The sequence below is a fragment of the Varanus komodoensis genome, unplaced genomic scaffold (assembly GCF_004798865.1).
Source record: "Varanus komodoensis strain SLA01 unplaced genomic scaffold, ASM479886v1 scaffold1, whole genome shotgun sequence".
Lineage (NCBI taxonomy): Eukaryota > Metazoa > Chordata > Lepidosauria > Squamata > Varanidae > Varanus > Varanus komodoensis.
Window position 1 is genome coordinate 135,974,582 of NW_025335268.1, and position 6,000 is coordinate 135,980,581.

The 6,000-nt window shown below is 42.5% G+C and overlaps 1 protein-coding gene across 2 annotated transcripts in view; it reads right to left on the reverse strand.

Annotated features, from left to right (window-relative positions):
* The window catches only part of SLC16A1 (solute carrier family 16 member 1), a 50,594-nt gene extending 45,462 nt beyond the window's left edge, over positions 1 to 5,132 (reverse strand). The window contains exon 1 of one of the 2 annotated variants that reach the window (XM_044447361.1): positions 5,075 to 5,132. The gene's annotated coding sequence lies outside the window, so the exon portion shown is untranslated. Of the gene's footprint in view, positions 1 to 5,023; positions 5,043 to 5,074 lie in introns of those variants that run through there. The other variant, XM_044447370.1, reaches the window with a different exon arrangement.
* Positions 5,133 to 6,000: the final 868 nt, after the last annotated feature.

A 6,000-nucleotide genomic window follows, 5' to 3' on the forward strand; every position in this document is an offset into this window, starting at 1 on the left:
TCTGTGACTGGTCCAAAATCACCCAGTTGCTCGATGCTCAAGTGAAGACTGGAACCCAGGTTAACTACTAGACCACACTGGCTCTGGATATATCTTTAGAATAGATTGTTTTAGTTTATAATTATTAAAATGCTTAAGTGCTCATTTTGAACTATGGCAAAGAACATCAAAAGTTCCAGAAACTGCAAGAATATGGAAAGGCTACATTATCCACGAATAACAAAGCATAGTGGTGATATGGTCTTTATCTCACTTCACTAATGAAAAAGATGAAACAATATAGCTACATTAAAAGCATCACTACTTCCTTAAAATTTTACAAATGGTAGTTGGAGAGGGGGACTAGAACAATGGTACAGGGCAAGAGTGAGTAATCTTTTTTGGTTGAGGGAGCACATTGATCCACCACCAAGGCCAAGCCAGCAGGTCAGATTATGTTGGAGGAGCAGCCTCAAACCTCACCCCTTTGCATTACATAATCTGGCCCTGCCCCATTCATTTTCTTCATTCAGTGAGGCATGGAGTTTAGCTGCTATTTTTAAAAGCTGAGAATATCTCAGGCCTCATATCTAGTTTCATCCTCATTGTCTATAGATAGCAATTCACTTTCTGGCATCCCCCCTCAAAAAAAAAAAAATAAAAATGAACTAGTACCTTATTCCAGAGGTACAAACCTTTCCATGATTAGTCTGATTTAATAGCACAGCGTCTTTCTCCTCAGTTACTGTCCCCAACTCATTTCTTCCTACACCAAGTTTGGTCAAATTTAGCCACTCTTCCCTTGAAATGCCAGCCTATGTCTTCTTTGGTGGGGAGAAGAGATTTACTTCTGACCTTGCAAAACTTCAGTCACAGCATAATTTCATTCTTCGGGGCCTGCCTTCCCTTTCTAAAGGGTTCCACAGAAAAAATGCTATTATTATGTGTGGGTGAACTGGTGCAATTGCAGAAATACAACAGGAAAAGTGGGGGAAATGAAACAATGATCTAGTAGTAAGGAAGTATGTGTGCAGTAAAGTTTATACAAAGTTTAAAACCAGGACCACATTGAGCAAAAGCTAAGAGTGTGGAAAAGTAGACTGCTACTGACATGGCCTGTTTAGTCCACAGCAAAACCAATGAGTGTAAAGCACCAAGGACAAGATAGGTAAACCAGAAGTGTATCTTTGTTTTATAGACTGCAGTAACGAGGCTCCTGAAAATTTACCAATGATGCTGAGCCATTTATGCATATATAACTGATGCAGTTCAGGCTTCAGTTAGTAGTGACTCATGCTGTAAATCAAGCTAACAGGTACACCTGATCAACATATGATTAGCAAGGGCGGGCTGCAATCCTACACAAAGTTACTTGGAAGTAATCTCTACTGAACACAGCAAGGCTTTTTTTAAAGTAACTATGCACATGATTTCTCTTACAACAAAGAGAATTCAAATGTTTCCTGGCATTGCAACATCAACAGTCAAAATGTAATCACTTATATGAAGAATGTGGACCAATAATTATAAAGGCTGTCTAAACTTCACAGGCTGGCACTCATTCTTCCAAAAAAGGTTGTGCAGGCTACAGCAAAATGCAAAAGTGATTACTATGCAGTTTAGCACACAGCCTTAAAAGATAAAAGATAATCCCACAAAGCTGAAAGAGAAGCCTTTCCTATAAAACTGCAAATTTCAAAGTTTCAAACTTAAAAATTTTAAGTTTTTAAAAATGGTGCTTCACTTTCTTCACAATGTTGTTTAGTTCTCTAACATCTAACTACAAAACCAGAGGAACAAAACCAATGGCAGGCCTGAATTGTGCAGAAGCAGAAGCTTCAACATGGCTTAATTATGGAACATGGCAAGCATTAACCAGCAACATGGGGGGGGGCGATTTTAACAGTTCAGCTCCAGCTCTTCAAGTCAAGAGCCATACAACACATGGCTATTTACATTACAGGCCATTTATTTTCTGCAATGTCTATATACTCCTATAAAAGATTTTGTCCTGCTGCCATGCTTCCATGACTGACTGCTTTGTCCTTACCTTAGAAAAACTTCATGGGGGGGAGCTTACAGGTAAAGTCATCAGAACATAATAGCTGCAATACACATTACAAAATAGATTTACTACAATAATACTCTTATTTACAAAAACACTACACTCGTGAAAAGGCAAAACTAGTTGGAAATAACCCCATCTGTATGGAAATACACTCACTAAGTAATAACCCCTGAATTTTACCCATTCATCTTTTCTCTGACAGACTTCAGAAAAATAGGGCTGCATTCCTGTGTATACTTAACCTGGGAATAAGTTCCATTGAACACTGCAGTACTTCCAGGTAAACAGTCACAGGTTGTGCTTTAAAGCAACTAGCCATGCATAATTGGTAACCCTAAAAATACACATACAGGGTGCAATCCTATGCATGTTTAGAGAGAGAAAAAATCATACCCATTCAACAGCCAGCATGGTAGGATGGGTAATGTTGAGAGTTATAGAACTTTTTTCTGTATAAACATGCATGAGATTGTACCTTCAGTAAGTTAGGCAAAACAGCAACATAGCATAGATTTACATCTAGCTGCTCACTGACACCAGCAAAACACACAAAACATTGTTCATACAGATTACTGTCTGGATGTGCATGGCAGGGGATGGAAAAATGATAGAACTGCAAAAACAAGCCAATGCTGATGGGAAGAGATCTAATCCCATTGTATGCCGCATGGAATTCTGTAATATCTTTTAGAAAAGATACCAACCTGAAAATCTAAATATTTTTTGCCATATAGAGCAGAGGTTCCATGTAAAAAAACACCCACACATTACAGTTTGGGTGACTCAAACATAGTTACCAGGGAAAGCAAGGAACAACTGTAATAAATCACTTGAAGTATTTTGAAAGTAGCCTGACTGTTATTTAAAAGTGTCAATCAAAAACAATCTAAAAAAAGAGGGAACACAGAACTACTAATTCCAGAATTTTCTGTATACTGCAGACCTCACAGCCACCAGATCTGGTCAAAGATCTGGTACCTGCCTCTGGTACCACCTACCCTAGTGAAAGAAGAGCTTGAAAGCTTGCCCATTTTTGTTATTCTAATAAAACTAGTAACTCATTTTTAGACTTTTGAACTTTGGGATGTTTTGCTCATGTGCTAACACAGCTATCATTTTTCATTTTCTCATAAAGAAGTACAGTTTAACCGTCCAGTCACACTTGTGCCAATTCAGCACAACTGTTTCAATAAGAATGTTTTCTCCATGTGGCATGAATGGCCAGCACTCTTATGGTTCAAAAAGTCACCAAAAGACAGCACTGTAAACAAGGGAAGGACTTTGATGTGAAAAGGTTTCACTTCCCCCAGTCCAAAGTATACCATTTTGAAATGCAGCTGACCTCACACAAGAAAAAGACAAAACTTTGCTCCCAATACATACATGCCCTTTTCCAAGGAAAAGAGATATGAAGCACTCAAGGAGCTATGTCAGTTCATTCAGCACTAATGGATATTCAAGCAGCCCTAAGCATTTATTAACACTATGACATGCACACCATGCACAGCATCAATTACATCCTTGTACACTGCATTAATTGATCCACTAATTTTAGATTAAAGTTGTATTAATGTATATTGTTCATCACTTGGCACACCAGTGTCCAAAAACCACCACAGATAGAACTTTTATCACTTCACATTATTTCAAAAAATTTTCATTGGAGGCAGCTCACACACACTGAGCTGTAAATCATCAAGTAATGAAACTATTAAGCTTGCTTTCCCCCACCTGGTGTTCTCCAAATCTTTAGATTACTACTGCCAGAATTCCTGACCATTAGCCATGCTGGCTGCAGCTGAGAGAAACTAAAGTCCAAATGTGAAGGACAACAGGTTGAGGAAAGTTGCATTAACTGATAAGCAGGATATGTAAAACAACAGAATCTGAACTTCACACATAAGCATGCACTGAAAATGTAGACAGGTACAATAGACTATTATTTTACAACAGACTATCTTCTTATTTTAGTATTTTTCCCAAATAGTTTTCTAATACCCATTTTTTTAAATAGTATTTTTATCTCGTGTTGTGAGCCACCCAGAGGTGTTGTGGCACAATTGGGCGGCATACAAATGTTTTAAATAAATAAATAAATAAATAAAGGTTAAATATTTTGCATATACACTGTGAACCATTTTGAAGACAATTGATAAAACCATCAAGTATCTGCTGGAAACACCTTCTATTTGGAATAACAGTTATCTCAGCACCAAGATGCATGTGCACAACACCGAAGAAGTAAGATACCCTCTGACCTTTCAAATGCACGCACGCACGCACGAGCACACTGGCACACAAAGCAAGCCATGTGCACAAACTACACGTAGTGAGCCGGATCCATGCTTAAGATGAACATTTGTTAATCCTTCTCACCCATAAAGCTCAAAACCCCCTAAGTCCTCCCATGATTTCTTTAAACTTCTCGCCCCCAACCCGCCCAAAATAAGGTAAATTAAAGATGCAAGCATAAAAGCGAAACGACTCAAGCCCAAGTATCTAAGAGCAGCGAGGGAGCATCCATAATGAAATCCACCCCCGCGCACGCACACATCAAGGCAGACCGCCCACCTTGGCCCCTTAGCTTCCACGCTTACTGCCCCCCTCCTAGTATCCTAATATTCGTGAGTGGGGAAGCCTCCACTCACCCCATGCCAAACCCTTCATTAACCACGTACACGGCTTCCATTCGTCCGCTTCCCACCATCTTCCCCTCATGGTTCCCCCCGGGACTAAAGTTCCTCAGCACCACACATCCATAGACGACCCCTCAGTGGGAGATATCCACCCACGGTTTCCCCCGCCCTTCCCGTTCTGCCCCATTTTATACCGCCACGTGGAGCGCCGCGAATTCCTCTGCAAGCGCGTGGGTGCCTAGGCAGACGTTGTGAGGGAGCGCTGAAAAGACGACCCAACTGCTCCGGCCTTACAGGCAAAACCGCACCTGTCGCATGCAACGAGCCAAACCCAACGCACTTTTTCTCTCGCTTTTTCTCCTGGACCCCCACTCCTCTCTAGCTCGCCTACCTTCCTTTCAGACACTCGCAGTCGACTCCGACCCGCTTCCTCCCCCTCACGCACTATAACGGGACAGAGGGAGGAGCTGAAGCCGGGAAGGGGCGGGCTTTCTTGCGAAGAGTTGGTGGACCAGCGAGCATCCCCTCCCCTGCCCGAAGAAACAGCGGGTGCTCCCATTGGCGGGAGAGAGCGAACAAGAGCGTGGCGAGGGCTTCTTTGTGGCGGGCACCCTTTCGGAGCGCCGGCGGGAATCAAAGGCAGAGGGTGCCTTGCGCACGTATGGCGCGAAGAGCCCAGCATTCCCCAGCCTGGAGCAGAAGGGACGCCAGCGGGAGGGAGGGAGGGAGGGAGGGGAGGTGATGCTCCTCTCTACGCCCGCGTCTGTCTCATTTCTCTTTGTGGCCACTGTGGCCCTGCTCAGGCCGTCTAGTGGCAAAGCAGTCTTTTTATTTTTCCCGAAAAAGAGGTCCCAAACCTCCAGCCTCTCCTACTTTCGTAGGTGACTTGGCGTCCCCAGGCACCCGACAGATGGACGGGTACTGAGGGGCAAAAATGGTAAGCTACTTCGTATATTTAGGGACTCACACAGAGAGAGTTTATCCTTTTCCAGGAGTCAGTTTTAGAGCTGAAAACGTTTTCTGGGATAAGCCTAGACTCAAATTACCTTTCCTCTCCTCTTTCTTGGCCTTTGAAACTCCGTAATGAGGGTTTCCCCCACTCCGTTCGTGAATGCACGCCTTAGCTCAGACCTGACCGATTCCTGATTCCGGTAGTCTTAATTCCTCGTAACATGTGGTCCCTCTGCACTCATTATCTATGCTCCCTGAAAACACGGAATCTTTCTTATAGTGAAGACGTGGAGCATAAGATACTTCTGCATTTCTGAGAGACCGGAATCAAATGTGCATCTTCTTTTTCCTGCTGCAGCACACTTT